Genomic DNA, 26,522 nt, shown 5'->3' on the forward strand with positions numbered 1-26,522 from the left:
TGAGGTATTGAAATTCCCAACTGGAGATATATTGTGGACCCAGGACCTAGGGAGAGTGCCCAAGGCTCTGTCTTGATTAGGGCAGCCGCATTCGTGCTCCCAGCCCCTCTTTTCATTTCCACTAGTGAGTCCACCGTGGTATTGCAAAATCAGAGGAAATGGAGATCTCCTCCAGCGTTTCTAGGATTCAGAGGCATGGCAGGCCTTAAAACTGCCAAGCAAGTTTAAAATAAATCAATACCATAAAACACTGCAATGAATTTCCCAACTTTAAAGAAATTTCACTTTCAGAGGTGCCAGGGGAAAGCTATAACTCAGCCTGCATCGTACACAGGTCAGAACTCTATATTTTGTTTCTTTATTAAAGAAAGCGATGTCTAGGGACATGGGAGGAATGGATTAGGGCCACCCAGGCACTCCATAGGCCATAGTGAAGAAGATGAAAATGCTTGCATTTTCCCAGGCTGCAAAAAGCATCTTGATGTGGGGCTTGGGGAAGTCGCCTTATGAATGGTCACCTTTATTTTTTTTTCCCCTGAACTCAGGCATGGTAGCGTAGCTGTAATGGGAGGCAGGTTGGCTTTGTTATATCGTGTTGGGTTTTAGTATTGATTATCTATTTTAATGGGAAAATCACAAAGATGATGTGAACCAATTGACTCATTGTGCATTTACTTCCATCTTTGTGGGGAAAGAAAACCCTTCACCATGTACAGCACCCCTTTGTTTTTTCTTTTCTACTTTTTTTTGGATGTGCTTAAGACATGCCCTCTCAGAAAGCTAGGTGTGCCTAGGGCAAATCTAAGGCATGGAGTTGGGAGTATAGTGTTGTCAGATCTTGGCAGGTTGTGTGGGCATTACCAGCACAGCCCGGCCTTGTACAAGACACAAAGAGAACTGGAAGTCACAAGTAAAGACTCTGTTGTTAGTAACCAGATTGCATCTTGGATCTGATGACGTTTGGAAGGAACCCTTGGTTTGCATAGAACAGCAGAAATAAGTGATTATACCACACCCCAGACAAACAGGCTAACTTTAACTTTTAAAAATATTTTGGAGTTTAGGCCAGGTGCCTAAACTGAAATCCAGATGTCACCACTGACATGGTCTAGAGGTCCTCCTCCCTCTTCTGACCTGAGCATCTTCGGGCCAGAGTACCAGCAGGTATAGCAGGAAAAGTCTTCAGAGAGCACATAGCTCCTTCCTGCTGCTCTGGAGTCCTGTAAGCAGGACAACAGCTGTCGCGATAATACCAGACTTGCTCCTGCTCTTAGAACTGAGTTGGGATCATTGCCATAGGGAGACCCAGATGTGAGTCTTCAGCCTAATTATATGAACCTGGGTGAAGTTTAACCATGGTTAAAAGATTGCTTTTATTTTATCTGCAGCAGGAACAGAGGATGTTATGAGTAAGGAGTGTTGGTGAAGATATCTTCAAGCCCTTGTCTCCTCTCTGCTCCTCCTCACTCAATCCCACCCCCCAACACACAGTGTCAGTGAGAAACCCTAGCACCAGTGGTTCTCAAGATGTGGTTCCCAGACCAGCAGCATCACCTGGGAACTTGTTAAAAATGCATATTTCTGGCTGCACCTCAAACCTACTGAGTTGGAAACTGGGGAGTGGTATTGTATCAGCTCTCCAGGTGATGGCTGATGAACACAAAAGCTTCAGAACTGCTCTGGCAAAAGAGGGTAAATGTGCAGTCAGCCACCCTGCCATCTTTTAGACATGCAGACCATTGCCCTCACCTTTTATCCTTTTACCTTCAAAAAGCTTGGACCTAAGCGTGAGAATCGAGAGGGCCTGTAAGGTCCTGGCCTCTATAATTCCATCAGTAATTGTATAATTACCTAGCACTGTGACTTGGACAAGTCAATCCTCCAGAGAACCAAGGTACCTGAAGGACCGCTCTTTTCCCTTTCCCCCATTCCTTCTGCCCTGGCATGTTCCTAGTTCCATGGTGGATGTGGTTCTGGGACCCTGGGACAACTGACTCCCGCTCAGGCTCTCTCAGTGCATTTGTCTTTAGGATGGGGCGAAGCCCTGTGGCCTCTTGCTCCTGGGAGTAGGAGGAAACAATTTAACTTCTCCGTGGGCTTCCCTGGGGAAGTGGACTTCTGAGCCATAATAATGATGAATGTCTCAAGGTGATCTCAGGTGAGTACTGTCAGGGCAACCACAGGATTCCTGTGAAGTCTGAATGGTAGGGAGGTCACCCCTAGAGGAAGGAGAAATTGAGAAGCAACAGGGCATAGGAAACAGGGAAGTCCCTCCGAGGCATAGGTGGAACTTAGGTCTCTAAGTAGAATCTTTGTAGGGTTTTTGTTTTTGTTTTTGTTTTTTGAGGCAGGGTCTCGCTCTGTTGCCAGGCTGGAGTGCAGTGACACAATCTCGGCTCACTGGCTTCACAGGATTCTCCTGCCTCAGCCTCCCGAGTAGCTGGGATTATAGGTGCATGCCACCACGCCCAGCTAATTCTCATATTTTTATTAGAGACAGGGTTTCACCATGTTGGCCAGGATGGTCTCAATCTCCTGACCTCGTGATCCACTCGCCTCGGCCTCCCAAAGTGCTGTGATTACAGGTTTGAGCCACTGCACCAGGCCTCTAAGTGGAATCTTAAACATGACTTTAAATCGTGACTAGCAAACTTCATTTTTCTGTTCCACAGACATGTATTGAGCACCCGCTGTGAGCCAGGTTTGGGCCATGGAGATGAGAATTCCCATCCTCAGTCCATGTAAACCCTGGGCATCTCTCTGAGCCTCCGAGTCCGCCTCCGTAAAGGGGGGTTGCTAACACCTGGAGGGATTGCCGTGGGGATTACACAGAACGTGAATGAAAAGCTGGCATAGGCCTGTCAGGCATGCAGCAGGTACCACACAGGTGTTGGGTCCTGCTGCCCTTTCATGCCAGTTCTCAGGCATGCTGGTGGCAGAGCGAGAATTAGCATCTCAGAATGTGTGCAGGCTCGTGTGCTTCCCCCTCCCCCACCAATAAAAAGGAAAACGTGTGCCCGAGGGGGCCCATTAATTTTTTGATCAACTGTGTGTCAGGCACTGTGGTGGGTGCCTCTATTAATAACACATGGGTGAAAAAAGCAGACATGGTCCTCACCCTTGAGGCACTGAGTTTGAGAGACATGTCATACAAGAGTACCATAGGTACAGTTTCAGTTGTTGTGTGTAAATGAAGAAAATAGCAGGAAGTGAGGACCTGCCCAAGGCGGTCAGAGAAACGCTCTCTGAGGAGGTGGCATTGAAGCCGAGACCTGAAGGATGAGGCCTCTGCCAAGCAGAGGAGGAGGGAGCTGGCTGGAGTGCAGTGGTCAAGGCGTGGGAGGCCAGGAGGAGGTCACTGGCTGCTCTGTGGCCAGTAGAACTGGAGAGGCAGGTATGGAAGCAGGGAGCCCAGGTAGGAGGCTGTAGCTGTCCAGGTTAGGGGAGATGGTGAAGTGGGAGTGAATTCAAGGTACATTTTGGAGATTCAAAAGGGCTCTCAGATGGACTGAATTCGGAAGGTAGGAAGGAGTGGCTCAGAGCTGACTCCATTATCTGTGGCTTGAGTGACTGGGTGGTGGGGACAGAGCCATGTAAGAGTGAATGCTGCAGCAGGAGAGGGTTTAGGGGAGTAGGGAGATACATAAATGTGTCTTGGACGGGCGGACATGAGACTGTACTCTCTCTCCTGCGTGGGTGTTTGTGGTAAGTGGCACCTGTTTATCTGGGTTTTTTTTAGAGGATTGTTGGATCTCAGTTTTGCTGCTGAACAAAGAGCACCTTCACAGGCACAGAATGGTCCCTTGGACTCGGGGCTGCATTCATGGCTGAGTCTTGCTGCGTTTTGTTCTTTTCTTGGTAATCAGCTTCTCATTAGGTTATGATGTGTTGCTCTTCTGTCCTTATTTGCATCTGTACTCTGCTATAATTGTGTCTCAAGAACATGGCGTTTTGTTGTTTTTTAGAGCTGAAAACCTGTGCAGGGTCTTGTCACATGGGCAGCCTGGTGATCCTGTCACGGGGCAGCTCTCCAGTATGGGCATCTCGCTCTCTCTTTATTTATTTATTTTTACTAGTTATATAACATCAGAGTCATGATTGCTGGCTGTAAAATTGATTTTGAGAACTACTTTAATTTGTAAATTGGGAAATACTTTCTATTTTGGGTTAGGGAAAGGCATACAGGGGAGGGAGGTGGGGGAAGAAGGTCTGTAGTCCCTGGTTTCAGTGATCTTCAGGTTTCTAAGTGCAAGCACCAGGAGCTGAGGGGTGGCCCTCCAACCTTATCTGGACGGTCAGCCAGTGGGGAAGGGGCTTCGGAGTCACTCCTTTGGCCATTCCGTCACACCGTGGTTTGAATGACAATATAGGGAGTGGGTAGAGGTTGGGTCATCTGCCTGCTCACCAGACCCCCTTCCCTGGAACCCCCTGGGGACCTAGGTCTTTATACAAATTCAGCAAATGGTTGCTGAGAATTAGGAGCTTGCTGATCATCTTGCATTCACTATATACTCATGCGTCACTTAATGATGGGGATATATTCTGAGAAATCCATTGTGAAGCGATTTTGTCTTTGTGCACACATCATGGAGTGTTCTTACACAGTCCTAGATGGTATAGCCTCCTACACACCTAGGCTATATGGTAGATAGAGCCTATTGCTCCTAGACTGCAAACCTGTACAGCATGTTGTGGTACTGAATACTATAGGCAGTTGTAACACAGTGGTGTTTGTTTATCTAAACATGTAAACATAGAAAAGGTACAGTGAAAATGTGGCATAAAAGATAAAAAATAGCTGGGCTTGCTGGCCTATGCCTATATTCCCAACACTTTGGGAGGCCGAGACAGGAAGATCACCTGAGCCCAGGAGTTTGAGACCAGCCTGGGCCACAGAGAGAGACCCCTATCTCTACAAAATTATATTAATTTTTTTTTTTTTTTTTTTTTTAAGATTAAAAATGGTATACCTGTATAGGGCACTTACTATGAATAGAGCTTGCAGGACTAGAAGTTGCTCTGGGTGAGTCAGTGAGTGAGTAATGAGTCAGTGTGAAGGCCTAGGACGTTACTGTACACTATTGTAGAATTTCTTTCTTTAAAAATAAATTAACCTTAGCTTACTATAACTTTTTTGCTTTCTAAACTTAAAAACTTGATTCATTAACATTTAGCGTAAAACACAAACATGAGACAGGGTCGTGCTCTGTCACCCAGGCTGGAGTACAGTGGCACGATCTTGGCTTACTGCAGCCTCGACCTTCTGGGCTCAAGCTCTCCTCCTGCCTCAGCCTCCTAAAGTGCTGGGCTTACAAGCCTGAGCCACCGTGCCTGGCCCTTCTTTCTTCATATCCTTATTCTGTACACTTTTTTCTATTTTAAAAAAGTATTTTTTTTTACTTTTTAAATTTTTTTGCTTAAAAACAAAAACCCACACATTAGCCTAGGCCTGTGCAGTCTTGGCGTCAGTACTCCCCACTCTTTTTTAAATATTGTGAAATCCTCACCTGCATCCTGAGTATTGTTGTCCCCCCAACTCCCACTCCAGAGAAAGGAAGTGATTTAGCACTGGCCACGTGGCTAGCTCATGCCAGCTCAAGGGCCAGAGCTCCAGTGCTCATGCGCTCCATTGAGCTACCAAAGAGCGGTCATGTGAGCAAGTCCATATGCACCGCACTGTCTCAGGGCCGCCAGGAGCTCAGAGAAGGGAGCTGGCTTTTGCCGAAGAAGGAAGTGATGGCAAAGTAGAGGACACGTGACTTAAGATGGACCTTGAAGAAAGAAGAACAGATTAGGATATTTGAAGCAGGGGCCATAGCACGTCCAAAGACAGAACACTGGAATTTGTGGAGAGTGCCTATCCCTGGGTGGGTTCACACAGAGGCTAGAGTAGAAAGCTAAATAGGGCTAAGTTGCCAAGAGCCTTGAATGCCAGCCTGAGGAGAATGAACTTCATCCTGCCAAAAAAGACGAGGGTGAGTGGGTGGTGGTGAGCAAGGCTATATTTTAGGCAGGTGAGTCAGTAACAATGAGGGGAGAACTGTCAGTCCCCCAGGAGGGGAAGATGAGATGCCACACCGGCAGTACATGTCTCCAGAAAGTGTGAGACTGCACAGGCACCTTCCAGAGCACATGGGAAGGTGGAAAGGGTAGCATCTAAATAGGAAGATGAGAAACCTTTGCTTCTATGTTGGTGTCAAGACATCAAGAGACTTGCTGTTGAACCTGTTGGACTGGTCAATCTAGGTTTAAACGGCAGCTCTCCTACTTAACTAGCTGGGCAGCTTTGGGCAAGTGATCTACCTTCCCTGGGCCCCCATTTCCTTGTCTGGTCAGTGCAGTAAGTGTTCCTCACTGTAGGCTGTGTCCGGCACAGTTCCTAGCTCCTGATTAGAGTTGAGTCAATGGTGGCTCTGTGTATTGCCCCCATCCTGCTATTTTGTTTGTTTTTGCCACATCCTCATAGGCTAATCATACATTTTCACTTTGCTTCTCACTAACAATTTGTGATAGCATTCTTTCCCCCAAAGAGATCTCCAAACCCCTTAGCAAGTGCCTCCAGTGAGTTCCCCTTGGCTTAGTGGGCTTTAACTGGTTGTTGTAACCAAAAGTCCATATGGACCTCTCTGTAGGCACGACCTTGTTGGCTTCTTTCTTTTTATAACCACAAATTATTCTGTCCCCATATGGAAGAGTGACCGTTCCCCTTTAGCTAGTAATGGCACCTCAGCATCTTCCTCCTGGCAAGGGCCCTGAGGACCTCAGCCTTTCCCTTGGGCTCTTTCTTTGCTAATCACAGCAGCCACAGCTGAATCTGTCTCTGGGGACCAATTGAGGCAGTTGGCAGCTTTTATTTTCAGCCCCACACTTAATAAGCTGAGGAAGGGAATTAGGGTATCCACACAGCTAACTGCCAATTACCCGGGTTGTTTCTAGAGACAAATAGTTCCCCTTAGTTGGTGTTGGGTTTCACCTAGTGCCTGTGTACTAACTAAAGTGCTTAGAGGAACTACCATCCCAGTGCCCCATTGCCTCTTGACCTCCCAAGGCCAGAAAGACGAGGTTTAAGTGAGTCTGGGTTCTCAGACACAGACAAGATGACTCAGTGTGCAGCCCTGCCTGCTGGTCACCACAGAGACCTCTAAATCTCAGAATCTGCAGTCTTGCCTACTGTTTCTCTGTGTGCATTTGGCAAACTTTTTAATACTAGCACTTTTGGCAGTATACTCCAAGGAATCAAATTGTTTAAAACAATATTAAGCAAGTCTTCATGTCTAGGAGCTTTCACAGTAACTGCTTGCTCCACTGCCCTGACTTTCTGGCACACTTGAGATACAGCTGACATCTCTTTGCAGCAGCATGCTGTCTCGGCTTTAAGCTTTTCTCAGACCCTTTCCCTCAGTAAGTCATACCCTGCTGACTTACTGGGCCTTACATGGGCCTGCCACTTGTTGCTGCAATAGTTTGTGTCTTCCTTGTATAAGTGGGGCGTGGATTGAGCTTCAGGGACGCAGCATAGAGCCTGTCTCCTCCTGATAACATTCATCCACTTTAAAGGGGAGTCGCAGGCTGGGCATGGTGGTGCACGCCTGTAATCCTAGCTATTAGGGAGGCTGAAGCAGGAGAATTGCTTGAACCTGGGAGGCGGAGGTTGTAGTGAGCTGAGATGGTGCCACTGCACTCCAGCCTGGGCAACAGAGCAAGACTCCGTCTCCAAAAAAAAAAAAGGTGGGGCGGGTCTCAGGTTCTGTTAGAAACTTTCAAGGAGGAGGAGGGCCTCACTGTTGCCCTGTTAGAAAGGGCTCTGGTGCATTGAGCTGAAGTCTGCCTCCCTCCAAACACTCTTTGGCGTGATTTCCCTCAGCCCCAGCCACACAAGTTGTACGTCTCACCTGTGCTGGGGGTGCCCTGTTTAGAGCACTCATGTGCCTCTGTCCAGTTGGTTTTTGCCTTAATAAATAAGGGGCCTACAAAGGGCCTCTTCTCGTTATTCTTTGTGCCATGTTCCTTTCTCAGAATCTGAATGGTGTGTTATCCTACCATTAAAAAAATGCCTGGGGCCAGGTGTGGTGGCTCAGGCCTGTAATCACAGCACTTTGGGAGGCCGAGGCTGGTGAATCACCTGAGGTGAGGAGTTCAAGACCAGCCTCGCCAACATGGTGAAACCCCATCTCTACTAAAAATACAAAAATTAGCCGGGCGTCATGGCACTCGCCTGTAATCCCAGCTACTCGGGAGGCTGAGGCAGGAGAATCGCTTGAACCCAGGAGGTGGAGGTTGCAGTGAGCTGAGATTGTGTCATTGCACTCCAGCCTGGGCAACAGAGTGAGACTCTGTGTCAGAAAAAAAAGAAAAAAAAATGCCTGGGATGTACATTAAACTTCCCAGCCCTCAGGGGCTTTGCAGAGCCTGTGCATCCTTGGGGTTAGAAGGAGTCCAGGTTAAGAACCCTTGTGCTGGCCCCAGGTCCTTCACTTGGCAGGTGAAGAAATGAAGTCTCCAGAGGGGAGTAGGGAGAGAGCTAGAGGGGCCTGGAACCAGGTTTGCCACCTTTACTCTTAGCACCAGGCAAGATCCTTCATCTTCCTGTGTTTCACTTCAGTGCCTCTCAGTAGGTTGCCTCCTGGGAGCACATTCCTATGATTGCATCTGTGCTGTTACAGCCTGGGCGACAGTCTGCCTTTCAGAGAATCCGTGGGACTGGCTTCCTCTGGATACACTTAAGTGGGTGAACAGAATGTGGAAGATGGCGGCAGGGGGTGGCTAGGTAAAGGGTGGACTCCTGCTGAGCACAGGCTGGTGCTCAGTTCCTTGTAGGGCTGCCCCAGCCACCTCTTTCAACAATCCATGTGTTACGAATGTGGCATATAGGAGTCCTCCACCAGCCCCACCATACCTGGCAGCACTTCAGCCAGGACTCCACCTCCTGGACCACTTGTTAGCTAAAGAGACTTGTAGGATGTATTTGCCATTTTACAAATGGTTGGGTCTAGAAAGGCTTTGTGCATTTTAAGACCTTGGGCAGGGTGGTGTGGCTCACACCTGTAATCCCAGCACTTTGGGAGGCCAAGGCAAGAGGATCACTTGACCCCAGGAGTTCAAGACCAGCTTGGCCAACATGGCAAAACCCTGTCTCTACTAAAAATACAAAGATTAGCCAGGCGTGGTGGTGCACACCTGTAGTCCCAGCTACTCAGGAGAATCACTTGAACCTAGGAGGTGGAAGTTGCAGTGAGCTGAGATTGCACCACTGCACTCCAGCTTGGGCGACAGCAAGACTAATAAGACTAATTAGCTGGGCACGGTGGCATGCACCTGTGGTCCCTACTCAGAAAACTGAGGTGGAAGGATCACTTAAGCCAGGGAAGTCAAGGCTGCAGTGAGCCAGGATCATGCCTTTGCACTCCAGCCTGACAGAGCAAAGCCCTATCTCAGAAAATAAAAAGACATCTTGAGAAGTCCATACCTTCAGACTAAACCACAGTGTTCCAGTCATAAGTCTACTCTTCTCACTAACCTCTTACCATACCTAACTTAGACTCGGGACACATTCTGAGGCCGGGCCTTCTCCAAATAGCCACACTTGGATTTCAAGGAACCCCTCCACGTAAAACAAATGTATTTGCCGAAGTTGGCCGTCGTCTTCCCCTTGAAAGAAGGCCTCCTGTTGAGAAGTAAGGGGAATAGTAGTGGAGAGAGCTGAAATCGAGACAGGAGCCCCCTGGTTGTGTAACTGATAGGCTATATAATGTCAGGAAAATCTGTAATCCCTGCATGCCTCATTTCTCTTACCCAGCTCTGAAGGTGTGAGAGAGGGGAGCAGCACCCTGTAGCATGGTAGAAAAATAGCATGGGCTTCCGACTTGGACACAGTCCTAGCTCTGTCCCTTACCAGCTGCTGGAGTTTGGAGAAGTGGCCCAGCTCTCAGCATCACTGTCCACACCTGCCTTGCCGGGATTTTCTGTGGGAATGTGTGCAGAGCACTTGGCAGTGACGCAGGAACTCAACCAAAGGCAGAGATTTTTTTTATAATCGTGTGTTTATGTTAAAACCCCATCATGTGGAATGAATGATTCTGTGAAGTTTTATTGCTGTGTACTAATTCCCAGTTTCTAGCAATCACCTGGTATTTGAGCTCTTCCTAAAAACCCAACACTGCTGCTTGGTCACCTGAAAGGCTTAAGAGAAGCAGCAGACTCTCTCTGTCCTGCAGGAAGCTTAGGGTCTAAGATGGTAAGGTTGGAGCACACAACAAGGCTAGTGGGATCTGAGGTCATCCATGCCTTTTCACTGGGCAGGGGGACAGAAGAGTTCCCATAGAGACTGGGCCCTCTGGGAGTGTTTCCTGGGGAAGGTGTGTGAATGGGAACCCGAAGGGTGAGTGTGATCTGAGTGACAGATGGGGGTGGGAGTTGGGGTAGCCAGACCAACAGGAGCTGAAGACCCAAAGCAGGAGGGAGGCTGTCACCTCAAGAGAAGATCAACTTGAGGCCAAGGCATCTTGTCTGGAATTTTTGCCCCGGCAAGTGACTGCAGTGAGGTTTTGTGGGTTTGGTTTTGTGTTTTTTTGGATGTGATTTGCAGCCACTGTCGTAGCTTATTAAGGTACCTCCTGTGCACCTCACTCTGCCTGCTATGTATACTATCACTGGTCTTTGTACCCAGCAAAGTAGGCATTTCCTCATTTTAGGCTGAGCAAACTGAGGCTTGGGGGACCCTGACTTGGTGAAGGAAGGTCAGCTGGGATGTAAATTTTGGATCTTCCTACTCCAAAGCCCATGCCTTGAGAGAACACCACCTCCGAGCCACGCTCCTCTGCATTTGGGGCCTGCCCCTGGATATCTGCCTGTGGGTGAGCTGCCTTGGTTTGGTCTCCTGGTCAGGGCTCAGATGTCATACGGCGTGGACCTGTGGTCTTCTGGGTTGTCATGGAGCACTTCGAAGCTCTTGTTGTATGTGTTGTATAATCTCTGCCCTCTTGCTCCTCTTTTTCCTAACATCTTGCCCCTTCTGTATACCCGAAGAGTGAAAACAGTGTTATCCCATTTGTCAGTACTCCCATTCTTTCGACCCTGACAACAGGCACGTTCACAGCACAGTCATCCCTGTTTTTGCCCTACTTTTAAGCACCGCAGTTGGGAGCGCAGCCTTAGAGGAATGATGCATCAGGAAGCGTGACTCCCTGGCCTCGGTGCCGCTGAGTGATTGGAGGAGACATTCGTGCTGGGGCCACCGAACCCCCAGGGCTGGCATGTTGATGTCTGAATGTGAAAAGCCAGATGCTTTGGTGTATTAAACAAGTGAAGAATGACTAACCCCACTTAGAGGAAGGAGAGGACTGCCGTCTGTGACCCCGACAGATGACTTTCCCTCTGTGCCCTTGTGAGGCCTGCTTGCTCCACAGCACGATGTGCTGAAAATTAATAACCTGAGCCTCAGTTTGCTCATCTGTAAAATGAGGATAATTCTTACATGGTCTTTTGGACAAATGAGGTATTGCATATTAAGTTTGCACGGCAGCTAGCATGTCATAGGTATCATTAGCTACGGTGATAATGTCACTACACAGGACTGCGGGTGAATTTAGGTAGGAGTGAATTCTTGGCTAGCCACCCAATAATACCCACTTTGAGTTTATACTGTGCCTTAGTCTATGACTATGCCAATGGGATGACTTTCTTTTCTATTAACTAGATCTGAGAGGCAGGATAGAAAGAGAAAACTGGGCTTTGGGTTTGGAGTCCCAGTCTATGATACCCTAAGAACCAAAATGACCATTAACATGAATAACAGCAAGATCGATCTTACTGAATGCCCCACCCTGTGTCAGGTGCCATGACAGGCAATTTACTTGAAGAATTCTTCACTCTTCACAGCAGGCCCCTGAAGAGGAAAGAGGTCCATGCCCATTTTCTAGTTTAGGAGAAGGAGACTCAGATCATAGAAATAGCTAGTAAATGGCAGAGCTTGTATTTGAACCAGGACTGTCTGCCATAGAGCCTGTGCTCTTCCCTGAGAGAGCACTGGAGTGACGATAAACCTTGTGGTTACCAGACTTCCACATTTCCTAAGACAGTGCAATTTTAAAAACTGGGGAGGCAGGTCCAGGAGGGAAGCAATTTTTAAAACCATTCCTACTTGCTTTCATCATCATTTCATCAAAGAAATGACGTTTTAGGCCAGGCACGGTAGCTCATGCCTATAATAATCCCAGCACTTTGGGAGACCAAGGCAGGAGGATTGCATGAACGAAGCCAGGAGTTTGAGACCAGCCTGGGCCACATAATGAGACCCCGTCTCTACAAAAATAAAAATTAAATCTAGCCAGGTGTAGTGGCATGTGCCTATAATCCTAGCTGCTCAGGAGGCTGAGGCAGGAGGGTTGCTTGAGCCCAGGAATTTAATGCTGCAGTGAGCTGTGGTTGTGCCACTGTACTCCAGCCTGGGTGACAGAGTGAGACCCTGTGTCTTAGAAAAGAAAGCAAAAGGTAATGACATTTTGACACTAATAAAGTAGGAAGGCCATCCTTTTAGAGTAAGGGATAATCACCAAGGTATTCTGTGCCTGCAGGCTGAGGAGTAGGGGAAGGAGGTGAACATGTGCCATCCTTGTCTCCAGCCCCATCCTCCTGTGCATGTTCCCCTCAGATCTCCCAGGCTTCTGTTCTCCAAGCTGCTAATGGCCTTCATGAAAGTAGTTCAGTTTCTCAGTCTCCTTAAACAGACCAGACACCTGCCTGACTGGCAGAGGAGCTTGCTGGAAGACTGTTCACTGCCTGGTTGGCACCATGTCCCCCTTTGTCCCCCGAACACTAGACCTGTGCACAGGCACGTAAGCCTTCCATGAGCCTTTTTTCTGAGTGAGTCTATTTATAAATGAAGGGATTAGATGGGTTTTAAATTCCACTTAAGACTCTTCTTGTCTTCTCTAGGAAGGGATCTTGCATCGTTACATGCCAAAAGCAGGGGATTTGGAGTGAGACTGCCCTGAGTTAAACCCTTTTCTCTACCACTTACTGGCTATGAGGCTGTTCTCTCTGAGCTTCAGTTTTCTCATCTCTAGGACTAGGGGCACAATAACCCCTACCTCTTAGGGTTGCTGGGGTGAAATGAGGCGATGGATGTAAAACACTCGATCCTTTAACAGTGATTGGAAAGCAGTGTTGCTTTACGAGGTTGTTCCCTATAACACAGTTAGAACTTGCACATACAGACTGCTCAATAAGTGATTGCTGTTATGCCAGTTACAGAGAAATAAGAAGGTGGGATGCACTGAGAGAACTTGGCCCAAGAGCTAAAATGAGAAAGGTAAGGATTCATGGCACATTTTCCCAGATCACTGACACCTTCCACCCCCAAGATCATCTCAGGTGCAAGCTACTGGAACCATTGCTGAGCCGGCTTTAGAAGCACTGACTGAAGACTGTCATAGTGCAGAGACTTTAGGTAGTGAAGCTGGAAAACTTTGGATTAAGTGCTGGTTCTACTGCTCAGCAATTCTGGTGTGGGGCAAGTTGCTCCATTTCTCTGGGCCCATTTTCTTGTGAAAACTGGCCAAATCCCTCCTCACAGTAATCATGGAAGGGCACTACAGATGTCAGTTGCAGGTGTATCACATCACCACTTTTCATTATGCTTAGCAGGTGTGATTTTTGCCCTCAAGGAGCGGGCTCTGGTCAGAGGTAGGGGTTCCACAAAGAGAGATGAGAAGAGCCCCGGTAGAAGCTGGTAGCCAGGCAGTCAGGCACAACCTGAGCGGTCAGGAAGCTGAGATGTGGCATCTGCTAGGATGAAGCACCACAAGCCTAAAGCCTCCCCAAGGGCCCACTGGGGCTGAGACCTACACCCTTTATTGTGCCCACAAGTACCTACACCTTTATTGTGCCCACAAGTACCTGGGAGGGTCTGCTGCTTAAACTCAGAACCATGTGGTCTGAGCCATTCCTGTTCGTAGCTACAGAAAGCACCTCCACTACCTTCGGTGAGTTTACTGTGCTGTTAGCTCCCTGGGAAAAGTGCTCTTTCTGTGATGGCAGACTGGAAAAGAACCCCAAGCCAAGATCCTCTCCCCAATAGAGAGCCCTCATATTTTCCTTCTATGTACCCACAAGAGAGAACCAGACTCAGACCTGTAGGCTGTTCTGAGGCTTCCAACAGGAGGGCCAGAGCCAGTGCCAGAGCTAGAGGGAGCAGGGAGGAGCCTTTGGAAAATGTCAGCTTCACTTCCTGGCATGGGACCCAGTGATTACAGCGGTCATTACAAGCTGGTGTCTCAGGAGTTCTTGCAGAGTGCTGTGCTGTTGGTCTGACCTTCTGTAGTCATACTGTGTTCTGCTAGTTTATTATGTAAAAAGGAACCTCTAGTTTCTGAACCTGCCTCCTTGCCAACACTGCTTTTCAGCTGCCACGTGCTACCTTCCTGCTGATGGGCATCCCTTTCAGGAGATTGTCCACAGGGAGGGAGGAAAGGAATGCTGGAAAATCATAACTGGTCCCAAAGATTATTTTAGCACATCACATGTGGCTGTATAATTTCTCGTCGTATTTCACAAGGTCTTAATGTCTCAGATGGTGAGAGCCTACCCTAAATACCCTCTTCCCCCATCTTCAGGTTGATCTGTGTCTACGGAAGGCACGGAGAGAAAGCAATAGGCATGCTAAATAGAGCTAGAGTCTGAGATGGCTGCTGAATCATCAGGGAATATGTTTATGATGATTTTCTTTTTCCAAGTCAAAAACTGGGATACAAGACCCACAAGTGGATTTTTTTTGAGGGGAATTAACAGACCAAGGAACAGAAGCAGCAGAGTGAAAGACTGGGCCCGAGAAATCCTGTATTTTCTTTCCAGATCAGCCACACCCACTTTCTTGGTCACCCGCTCCCTGGGCAGTAGAGCAGGGAGTCACATAGTCTAACCTCCCATTTGGCAGTGTGGAAGCTCTCCTTTGTCCACTGGGCATGGAAGAGTCCAGACAAGACCCCACATCTGGACCTTTCTATTGGAGCTGCCAGCTTTTCTTGTTCGTTAAAGTACCCTATTTTTCCTATTAAAAAGTAAAATGTGACATTGGTGTGTGTTCAATACTAAAAATCAGAAGTGAGGGAAGAGGAAAATCATTCACAACAAGCACAACATGTTGGTGTATTTCTTGTCAGATTTTCCTACACTGAGGGTTGTGTTTTTACATAGTTATGGTCATGCTGTGCGCTACACAACTTTGTAACCTACTCTTTTCCACCTACCCCAGGGAAGTGCTTTTGTCATAATCTTCAAATGTCATGCAGTGATCTCATTTCCTCTGTAGTATATCAATGCATTGAAGGATCATTTGCTTACTTTATCCTTATTTTTGGACTTGTGAGTTACTGTCTTGTAATTTAAATATTTCAGTGAACTTCTTTATCCATAAAGTTCTTTTCATATTTAGGTTTACTGTTAAGCTTGGCTTTCAGGAGTGGAATTTCAGGGAGCCACCAATCTAAACACCTTTGAAGCCCTAAAAACAGTGCCATACTACCTTCCAGAAGCTTGATCCCCTCTTCCAGCAGTGTGCAGGGCACCCTCACCAGCCAGAAACACTTTTAATGGTTGCATGGCTGAGAACCACGGCCTGTTCAGATTTAACAGGTTTATAGTCTCTGGTTGGGGACAGTTGGCTAGGAAGGGGTGGACTCATTGAGTATGTTCGTCCCTGCTGTGGGCCAGGAACCTGAGTCATTCCACTCAGACCTCAACCAAGAGTCCCCAGTGTTCAGAGGGAGAAACTGAGGCCAGCAGGCAGTAAATTATCCAATATTGTCCTATCCTGCTGCTTCTTGGGAGGACTAGCCAGGTCCCTTCCCAGGAGCTGAGGACAATGAGCTGGTGGTGTCAGCCTGCGCAGGTGGCAAGTCATGGCAGCCACGGTGCTGGCTCTGCCTGACAAAGGAAGCCACTGGGGGATTGCACGCACAGTGAAAGACTTGTCTGCCTTGGTCATTCAGGCACTTTAAAAACTCCTAGGTGGGCCAAGGTAGGTGGATCACTTGAGCCCAGGAGTTCAAGACCAGCCTGGACAACATGACAAAACCTCGTCTCTACTAAAAATACAAAAATTAGCCTGGCGTGGTGGCATGTGCCCTGTAGTCACAGCTACTCGGGAGGCTGAGGTGGGAGGATCACTTGATCACAGGAGTTCAAGGCTGCAGTGAGCTGTGATCAAGGCACTGTAGTCCAGCCTGGGTGACAGAGCAAGACCCTGTCTCAAAAAACCTCCTAGATGATTCCATGTGTAACGAGGCTGGAGCACTGTTGCCCTAGATGGCCCGCCCTGCCCAGGACAGTGCTATACTTAGCACTGATCCGATAGCTCAGAGCGGGGGCTGCCCAAGACTAATCTCTGTGGGCCCTTGTATTCTAGGCCTCCAGTAGAATAAGCCACTGAAGGGCAGGCTTCTTGTCTTATTCCTGAGGCCTGGCACTAAGGCAGTTTCCAAATAATAGCCAATACTGATAGGATCAGGCACTCTTCTTGGTTTTACGTTCATTTAATCTTCATAATAGCCTGTGATGCAGGTACAGGTGATGAGACCAGGGAACAGAGGACTTAAATTCCCCCACAGTCGAGTGGCAGCTCCTGTTTACTCAGTCACCCGTTCTGGCTCCAGAGCCCTCTTTCTTAACCCCCACAGTGCACTGCAGCAGACAGTGCAGGCCCAGTCCACCCCTGCCCCTGGGTGTGGGATTCTGGCCCTTGTTAAGACCTTAGCGGGTAGCCTGGTTCGGATTCTCAGAGGCCTGAGCTTCACTCTTCTCTTCTGTAAAACAGGATTACTGAACCTAGAGAGGGTTGCTGTGGCGTTTATAACAAACAGCACAATTAGTCACAGAGAGTGAGGAAGAAAGCATGGGTGGAAGCAATGCTGGCAAGGTCTGTGGGGACAGACTCTCCAGGGTGGGCCCTGTGGTGTCTTGCTCCTAATAGTATGGGGAAGCCAGGATTCACGATTGGTTTGACAGCTAGAGCCAGCAAGCTTGGGTTCCCAGCTAGCGTCTGCCCCTTAGTCAGTGTGACCTTGGGTAAGTTACTTAACCTGAGCCTCAGTTTGCCTATCTGAAAAATAAGCATGTGTGTCTAGACCAGGGAGGTTGTGAAGCTAGATTTACCCCATCTATTACCCCATCTATTTAGAGCTGTGCCCCACAGCCACCAGCACACACAGCTTCAGTGTTCCTCTGGGTTGAGGGCTGGTGCCCAGGCCTGCTGACCAATGTCCCCCCTTATCTGCCTTCTGTCTTCCAGGTCGATTCCTCGGGACCCACAGTCTCACCACGTCTCCTCCAGAGGACGGCAGAGGGTACAGGTGGTGGCCTGGCCGGTTGGCGATCTCCCGACAGCTGGATCCGGCAATGTGAAGCTTTTGTTTGGGTTTCCCCGCTTCTTTTTAGTTTTGCTTTATTTTTTTCCTTTTCTTTTTTTTTTTTTTCATCTTCCCTTTTTTTTTTTAATTTAAACCGTTGAGACTTCAGAAGAGCAGGACACAATGCTGTGGACAGGCACCAATTTCTTAAAAGAAATTCAATATGGGCAAGGCATATGTATAAATTTCACTTTTAATTTTTATAAGGGGTTAGGGAGCTATTTTTGGTTTTGTCCTTCACTTTCCCTCTGTCTTCCTTCTTTATACTTCTCTCAGTTCTACTTACGACACCTCACTTCCCTAGAGAAGGCCTGCCTCCCCATAGGGAATCTGGGGGTTTCTTCTGGAATGGGGCATGAGGACACAAGGAGGCCTCTGGGCCACGCCTCCCTACCAGATGCAGGAACTCCTGGACTCCTTGGTGGGCTGGCCCTGGCTAGCCCTTGGGCCTCAGAGATGATCAGAGGCGAAGAACCGCCTGGAAGAGGAAGGCCAGGGTTTGGCCAAGAGAACTAAGAAGGTCTCAACTCCAGGCTTTGTTCTGTTTAAGCTATTGGGAGCCCCAGGCCACACCAGGACTTACAGTGGTGCGAATCCATTCCTCTTCCGCCCTGTGTTGCAGGGAACTAGGAGGTAAGGGTGGAGGGCGACCATCTCGCACTTGCTGGCGGTGGAGCAGCCATCCCTGCCTTTCTGTTGGGAAAAACTGTTGTGCCAAACTCTTGTGTGGATCACAGCTGGGTCTTCAGCAGGCATCTGTCACTGCCGTGAGGTCAGCACTTCTCACCTAACTGCCTCCTGGATTGTCATCTTCCCAGATGTGTCCCATAGTGTCCAGGTGTCACAGAGACGGCCTGAGGCCCTAAGATCTGGTTGTGACTTTGCCATGATAACAGCGTGTCCTGAACTGGCTGCCGTTGTCGTGTTCTCACAGTGAAGGGCGTGCCGTGTGTGCCGGGGTCCGTGGTGTCATATGCAGTGACACACACTGTCAAGCGCCATTTCCCTCACCCCTGGAGACTTACTGTTAGGTGCCTGCCCTCAGTATAGACGTATCCAGTGGGAAAACAGCGGACCTGCCCAGAGCAGGGAGGTGTTGTGGAACTGGGTAGAGCCCCTGCAGCATTAGGGGCCCATTTGCGGGCTCGCCACCTTCAGGCTTCCCCAGCCATGACACTTCAGCCCCGCCACCCATGCCTGTCTGCTGCAGCCATCCTTGCACTCTCCAGCGACACTCTCGCTTCCCTCCCCCTGGGCTGCTGCTCTGAGCCCATCTGTTCTCCCCCTGCAAGAAGGGGCAATGCTCTTGTGTTGTCCCTCTGTCTGGACACGCCTGGCCACTCTGAAGGCTTTTCACCCCATTATGGCCAAATAGTATAGGGCCACTGGGGAGGGAGAAGGGAATCCTTTTGTGTTCATTTTTGTTTTTTGTTTCACCTAAACCAGCATAGGATTGATAGGGGAGATGGTTGGAGGGCATTTCCGTTTCTATGTGACCAAGGCAGGGGCTTTTACCCACTAAGAAGCAATCCTTTGGCCCTGAGAATTTGGGAGAGAACAGTGCATCAGGCCAGGCTCAGCAATATGTTTGCTCACATTCTTTCAGCCTTCTCTCACCCCCCTCAACACCAGACTTTCTTCCTTGTGAGCGGAAGGTTGGCTGCTGTTAGCAGGATCCCACAGGTGATAACCAGGCCCTTCCCTTCCTAGGCCAAAACCCATTGTGACTGCCTGTCTCTCCTGTCTCTGACTTCTCAGGCAGCCTCCTGAGTGCACTGAGTTGTATCCGAGAGGGTGGGAATAGCAGCATCCCCTAATTGAAGTACACGGTTCCTTTTCCGCTCACCACCCTGCCTTCTCTTGGGGGCAGCTGTCTCTCTGTACATGAGCAAATGGGAAAAAACAGTCCCCAAACCCAGCACCCCCCTCTCCCTGGCTGCAGCCCACACTGTAACATCCCTAGTGAGGCTCCAGCCTAATGAGCCCCTTATTTTCTTCTTCTTCCCTCCCCAGGTCCCGTAGCTCTAACTAAAAAGTTCTTGGAGCCATCGTGCTCCCCCTTTGTTATTTTTCTTGCTATCAGAGCAGCAAGAAACAGCACCCCTGTAGGTGACAGGTGGGCAGCCTGGTAGGGGTCGCCAGCCTCCATGCCCCCTCATCTTCCAGTTCTTGCTTAGTGGCACGACCTCTTTCCGTAGCATAAATGCAGGCCACCGTTTTAGCCCCAAGTGCCTGCCCCTGCTTCTTATCCCTCCCCTGCTTTCTCAAACACCTGCCCACCTCAGGCACTCAGCGGGCTCCACCATGGTGAGAGAACTGGCCGTGGCTCAGCCCCGGGTACCACCTGTAGTCTCAGTGCCACTCTCCACTGTCCCCTTGTGGATTGGCTTCCACTCACTGTCACGTCCCCACTCCTGCGTCTTCACTGGGTCTCAGGCTGCCAGCAGCTCTCTGGTGCATCATCTCAACACCACCAAGTTTGTAGGACCTGCCCCAGTTCTAGTAGTATTCAAACCTTAAAACGGCAGTCATTCGTTCTCCTCGGCTCTGTGGCAAGACTAGCCCTTTGGAGGGGGACTCTTGACCTCGGCTGTTAGGGATCTGAACTCGGTTTTCCCATCAGAAGAATCAGCAGGACAGATCGTAGTGCCTTATTCCACTGTCCTCCCCTGGCCAGGCCTCCTGGCTCAGCTGGAAGTGCATGGCTTCTTTCTCCTTATCTGTGTCCTCTGTCACTTGCTCTTTCACTGTCTTTCTCATTCCCAGAGAGCCACGGGGGAGGGATCACTCTCTCACCCCCCACACCCTCTTCCTGAGGGCTGTAGCCAGGTCCACATCTCCCCACCACCACCAGGGCACTCACTCGCAGCTATAGCCCAGGACAGAAAACCTGTGCTTTGGACAGGTGCACACTCTCTGCCTCTTACCTCTAGCCAGGAGGATGCCTCAGTCTGTTCATTCAAGACTGGCCCTGTCTGAACCCTCTCTGGGCGCTGGGGACTAAGGTTGCAGGCCTTAGCCTTGTCTCATCCCAGAGGCATTGGGTCAGGAGAATGGGAATTTTTTTCCTCCCACCTGGACATAGTTTGCCCCTGTGGCTGCCTTTCTGAGGGAGTATATTAAATGTTTACTTAAGAAACACCCTGTTTACAGCCAGAGGAGAAATACCCAACACTGGGTGGAGATTTGACTCGGGACAGGGCCTGGCCTCCTTAGTGGCACTGCCAGGGGGGCCCCAGAGCGAATGAGGGCAGAGATGCCCGGGGCAGGGGCAAACGCCCTCCGCTCCCTCTGCTCCCGACCCTGTGGTGCTAGGACCACTCCCTGCCTTCCTTACGGCCTCCTCGCCCTGCACATTCCCCACCTCCACATTCCCTTCCTCCAAGATCTCAGCTCCTTAACATATCAGTTGTCTCTTAGCCTAGAAAACCAGTGTTTGGAGCAATAAGATGATTATTTTTGCTTGAATCTTTTTCTAAGAGAAGGAAAAGAGCTGGCATTGTGGGAATTTTCTTTTTATGCTGTTAGCTGTTTACCTTCTTAGAAGACATCTTTTAATAGGATGGATGTCTGGGTTTTAGCCTTGGGGTATCTTTTGGAAACTTAGAAAAGCAGGAGTCAGGCTGCCACCCCCTAAGGAGGGACCCTAACGTTCTGCCCTTGCCTGGTTCCATGTGGCTCCTTCCAGTCCTGCCCACCAAGTGCAGCTCCCACTCTCCATCCTGCCCATACGCCCCTCTTCCCCCCACATCTGGGGGCGCTGGTGGCACTTACTCTAGGTGGGTCTCAGACTATCCCTCCCCTTGGCTGGTTTTCCCTCCTAGGCCTGTCTAGCAGCCCCCAGACAGACGTAGCTCCTGGGAGTCTCGGCCCTGGCAACCTTGGAAGAGCCAAGCTGACATTTTTTAGCTCTTTAGGCCACTGGGTTTTGGAGGCAGAAGTCCAGAGATATTGGCTCTGCCAAGCTGTCATACTGGGCTGTGGCACAGCCTTCGAGACAACACAGGTGTATCTCTGATCCTGCCCTACCCTAGGCTTCGAGGGGCTTCTGTCTGGAGAAATGCCCTCAAAGGGTAACCAGTAGGTGTGGCATTGAATTGGCCAGTGTTAGCATCTACAGCCATCACCAAGAGATGAGTCTGCTGCCGTTGCCTGTCCGAGGGCCCCCTAAGGTTATAGACGGTATCAGCAGGGAGGCCGTCCCGGTGGTTTTCTAGGAGAGCCCACAGGAGGAAGGGAGCCTCTTCAGGGGCACTGGAATCTTTTGTGCCAGGAGCTTTTCATCAGAGCCGGGGAGTACATTTCACTGACTTCTTAAACATTTGTGTGGGACAGACGAGCGTGAGAGAGATTTTAAGCTAGGCACAAAGTTAGTTTCCAATACTAGTTAATAAATCTATTTTTCTTCATTTCCTTTTTTTGCACAGAAGCTGGTAATCTAGGACCTACGTGTGAACAACTTTATATGAATATTTTTTGTACTTGGTTTACTTGGGTTGGTATGATACATTATATTTAAGTTCCTTGAACACTGTGGATCCCCTAATGTGTATGAATGACTGAGGCTTTGTAAATTAAGGGACGTTTGTGTGAATAAAGTTATTTGATGGGGTCAAAGAAGCCATATGTGATTTGAAAAAGAGTGTTTTGTGGTTTGTTGCCCCTGTTTGGGAGGGCGGCAAGGCCAGCCCATGCTGCAGCGCCCCCATCCCACCCGGTGGGTGGTGGGAGAGAAGGATCCTTGGCCGTTTCCATGTCCCCGTGCTTGAAGCAGCTGCCTGATGGCCTTTGACTGGCCTTCCCGTTCTACACCTGAGAAACCAGCACTTGGAAGCACAGGAAGCTATCTGAAATTGTGCAGCTGCGACTGGGGGATCCTGGATCCAAACTAAGCCTAGTCTGCCCTTTCAGGGGGTCTGGGGCCTAAGCAAACATTGTGGGCCCCTCCTCCAGACATCTCAGAAGCCCCCTCAACCCCCAACCCTGTGATTCTGCAAGTTCTACCTTTGAGAGAGTTTTAACAAAGAGCTAAAAAGCGTGGGTCTCCATACCACAGCAGCAAGGGTATAAGGATCAAGTTTTGGAAAAGCTCAGCAGAGAGGTCGGTTCCATCAGAGGTCAGAGGTCAGCTCAGTGGCCTGAGGTTGGTAGTATCCATGTCCAAAAAGCAAAAGGGTCCAATCAAGCCAGGCCATCCTGGTTGGGTTGGGAATGGGAAAAAGCACATAGTCCGTCTCCCTTTCTGCCTGGGCCAACAAAAGCCAGATTCCATGAGGACCAGGGACTGGAATTTATGAAAAGCCAGATGTTTTTGTGACCATCGTACTGCATAGTAGGTGTGATGTGTGCCCCTCTACGCATAAGAGAACTAAAACCCAGAGAAATCAAGACTGCTGGGTGAGTGCCAGGCGGGCTGGGGAAAGAGCTCCCGCCACTTGCCAGCCGGGACAGGTAACTGAGCCTTGCTGAACATCTACTTCCTCAACGAAAGTGGGGGTGATGACAGCTACCTTCAGACAAGTTGCAGGCTAAATAAGAACCTAATATTGGGCCCAGCACATAGTAGGCACTCAAATGGTTTTTTGATTTTCCCAAAGAGACAGGTTTGGGATTCTCCCGGAGTCTGCTGAGCACTAAGCCCCGACTCCTGGCATCGTGCAGCCTTGGTGAGGCTTCCCAGTCTGGTGACGGTTGATGTTTACTGTGGAGCGCATCATTCAGGGGCTCTCCCAGGGAGACCCAGGGAACCCAGGAAAAATAAAACTCCTGCAGGAGGATAGAGTCAGGACTTAGGAAGGTGTGAGTTAGAGGAAGATATAAGACTGGCTTGCCTAATCTATGAGTGAATAAGCTACATTCTGCACCCAGAGTTGGTGTCCAGTGGCTGCTGGGGATGGGGCTTCTAGTAAAGGATACTTCTATCCTTAGCCTGCGCGATAACCTGGAGCTTGAAGGACAGCCCACAAATTTGTTTTCTTATTAACAGATTTATTGAGAGAATTCATCCTTCTGAAGAGTACAATTCAGTGGTTTTTAGTACATGTACAAAGTTGGCCAGCCATTACACTAGCTAATTCCAGAACATCTCAAAAAAAAAAAAAAAAAAAAATCCATGCCCGCTGGCAGTCACTTCCTAGTCCCTCCATGTTTTTAATTTCCTTGGGTATATACCAAGCAGTAGAATTGCTGGGTCATATAGTCAGTGTTTAGTTTTTTGGGACCTGCCAGGCTTTTCCGGAGTGGCTGCACCGTTGTCCATTCCCACTGGCAATGCACTAGGGTTCCTGTTGCCCCACATTTTTGCTATATTGTCTTTTTTATTGTAGTCAACTGAGTGGGTGTAAAGTGGTCACAAGTTGTTACAGGCTAGGTCTACGCCATTGTACTACAGGTTAATAGCGGATAAGGGGAGAATGGACAGTAGATGCTGTAGACTCTTGACCCAGACACTTGATGGATCCAGCAACTGTTGGGGGCATAGCCTGTGCCTAGGAGGGTTAAAAGAACACAAACTGACTCTGCTCTTCGTTTTGAGACAGATCACCTTTCTGAGTTTATTTTCTCATTTACAAAGTAGTAAATATCCACTTCGCAGGACTAAAGGTTCTCCCTGCAAAATGCTTGGCGGGCACCCCTTCAGTGAGCATCTCCTTTCCCTGTGTCCTACGGAGTTAGGGCAGGGCTCAAAGATAAATGGTGAGGAACGTGGGACGTATCACTGTAATGCAAGGTCTGAGGTGTGTCACCCAGACCCTGGAGGGAAGGATCTGGAATACAGAACCAGGCCAGTGTCCATGCCAGTGGAAGAAACTAGACATCCGGGCCCTCACTGATCTTCCTCTCCTAAGCCGCTGCTGGCTGTCCAGCTCCAGCCTCTGCCTTAGTCATTGGATTAATACCCACTCCCAGCCACCTACTCAGTGCTCGTGAGTCAGGCCTTGCCAACAAGGAGCTCCTGGCCCACGGAAGGGGAGTCAGAAGACGGGTACATCCTCATAGCATGCCAGGTATAACAGAGAGGGAAGCTCCAGGGGCTATGGAGCGTGGAGAAGGCCCCACTGCAACCCAAGGGCCCTCGGGGAAACTTTTGGAAGAGGCGAGGTCTAAAGGGCCACACTCAGTCCACCCTGTTGCCTGACCTGAGCCTGCCCCTCTCCAGGCCATGCCACTGCCCCTCAGCCTGCAGTGCCCCCTGACAGACTGCTCACTACCCATTGTTCTGAGGCGTGGGCATGGTGCCCTCACCCTGTTTGAGCCTTTCAACTTGGAGAGCTGCAGGGTCTGCTGGCCTCCCAGGGGGTCTTTACCTCGTGATATCTCACCCTGAGAATCCAAAAGAGATCCTGAGGCATTGAGCTCCACTCCTCAATCCAGTCTCCAACTAACAGATTTCCTTTTAAATCATCAGAACAGATCATGCTGTGGCACAGGACACTGTAGGCTCCTATTACTCCTAAGATAATCTCCAGACCCCCCTCTCCATGGCCTCCCAGGTCCATTTCCTACCCAGTACCCCCTCAGGCTCTGCCTCCAAGCCATCTTGACCTTATTGCTTAAGCACACAGGACACTTCCATCTCAGGGCCTTCACACTGGCTGTTTCTGCTACCTGGAATGCGTTCTTTCTTCACTGCCTGATACAGGTCTCATTTCACCTGAGAGAGCCTTCCCGGCACCCTTATTTAAAGAAACACCTCACCATCACCACCTCTTCAGCATGCTTTATTTTTATTTGTAGCACTTATCACTAGCAGAAAGTTTTATATATTGTATATATACACGTGTGTATATAAATCTGTGTGTATGTATGTGAGATAGATAGATAGATATAGATATGCTTAAGCAGTGCCTGAGAAGGCACATAGTAAATGTGTAATATGTATTTATTGATTGCATATCATATCAGAGCATGCTAGTTCACAGCCCCAGTAGAAGAAACTTCCTCAGGTACCTGCAGGGTAGAGGGCGGTGCCAGGACAGGAATCTAGGCCTCCTGAGCCCTGGCCCACACCCTGTGCCTGGCCTGCAAATTCTCTTCTTTCCTGAGGCTTAGTCACAGTCCACTTCATTCCCGCCAACCCCTGATAAGTAGGAATAAAACCAGCTACTTGAGAAAGAAATCACCAGATGTGAATGATTATATTATTGGGCTTTGATTTTTTTCATCTGGAAACAGGGGTCAGCAAACATTATCTGTGAAGGGTCAAAAAGCAAATATTTTAGGCTTTACATGCCATAGGGCCTCTGCAGCAGCTCCTCAGCTTTGCTGTCCCAACACACAGCAGCCATAGACACCATGTAAACAAATGAGCAGGGCTGCGTGCCAGTAGAGCCTTATTTATGGGCACTGACATTTGGATTTCACATAGTTTTCACCAAATTGTCGCAAAATATTGTTCTGTTTGTCTTCAACCATTTAAAAATGTAAAAACCACACACCTAGAGTGGTGCAGGGCTTGCTTTTGAGTGCTGGCTTCTGGACAGCATGGCCCATGACAGATGGGTTCAGTTCAGGGACTAGTCCACGTGTCAGGTCCATAGGGGGAAGGAGAGGCCATGTGCATGTTGGTGATGGGCAGGCCCAGAGGTTCTGCTTCATCCCCAGCTGGTCCCTTGGCCACAGCTCTGGGTGTGTGGGAGAGAAGTACCGTGTAGGGAGATGGGCATCACCCACCATCTGGCACATCCGTGACCTAGAAGCAGCAAAGTACAAAACGGTAATTGGAAAAGGAGTCAAAATACCTGAATCCAGATCCATCATGGCCTCTTGCCAACAGTGTCGGATATGGCAAGTTACCTCCTGAGTCTAACAGCGTGGTGGGTTCTGTAATCAGACAGAGGGGTTTGACCTCTGCGTTACTACTTAGTCTTGTGACCTTGGCCATGTTACTCTCTGAGCCTGTTTTCTCGTTTATAAAATGGTAATACAAGTACCCACTTCATAAATTTTTCTGAGAATTAATGAGATAGTGCATATATACTACATAACACAGTACTTGGCATGCAGTAAATTATTCATAAATATTATCTATTGATAGTATTTTTTAAAAACCAGAAAGACATCCTGTGAAGTGCTTCTCAAATAAAAGGGCTCCAACTTCAAGTGATGTTAAGGAATACT

The 26,522-nt window shown here is 49.0% G+C and overlaps 1 protein-coding gene across 2 annotated transcripts in view; it reads left to right on the plus strand.

The window, feature by feature from the left end:
- Positions 1 to 17,422, plus strand: part of STK35 (serine/threonine kinase 35) — a 42,100-nt gene extending 24,678 nt beyond the window's left edge. For both annotated transcript variants that reach the window (XM_032142368.2, XM_058432978.1), the window contains exon 4: positions 17,285 to 17,422. The gene's annotated coding sequence lies outside the window, so the exon portion shown is untranslated. The remainder of the gene's footprint in view (positions 1 to 17,284) is intronic.
- The last annotated feature ends 9,100 nt before the right edge of the window (positions 17,423 to 26,522 follow it).

The sequence above is a fragment of the Hylobates moloch genome, unplaced genomic scaffold, assembly GCF_009828535.3.
Source record: "Hylobates moloch isolate HMO894 unplaced genomic scaffold, HMol_V3 SCAFFOLD_21, whole genome shotgun sequence".
Taxonomy (NCBI): Eukaryota; Metazoa; Chordata; class Mammalia; order Primates; family Hylobatidae; genus Hylobates; species Hylobates moloch.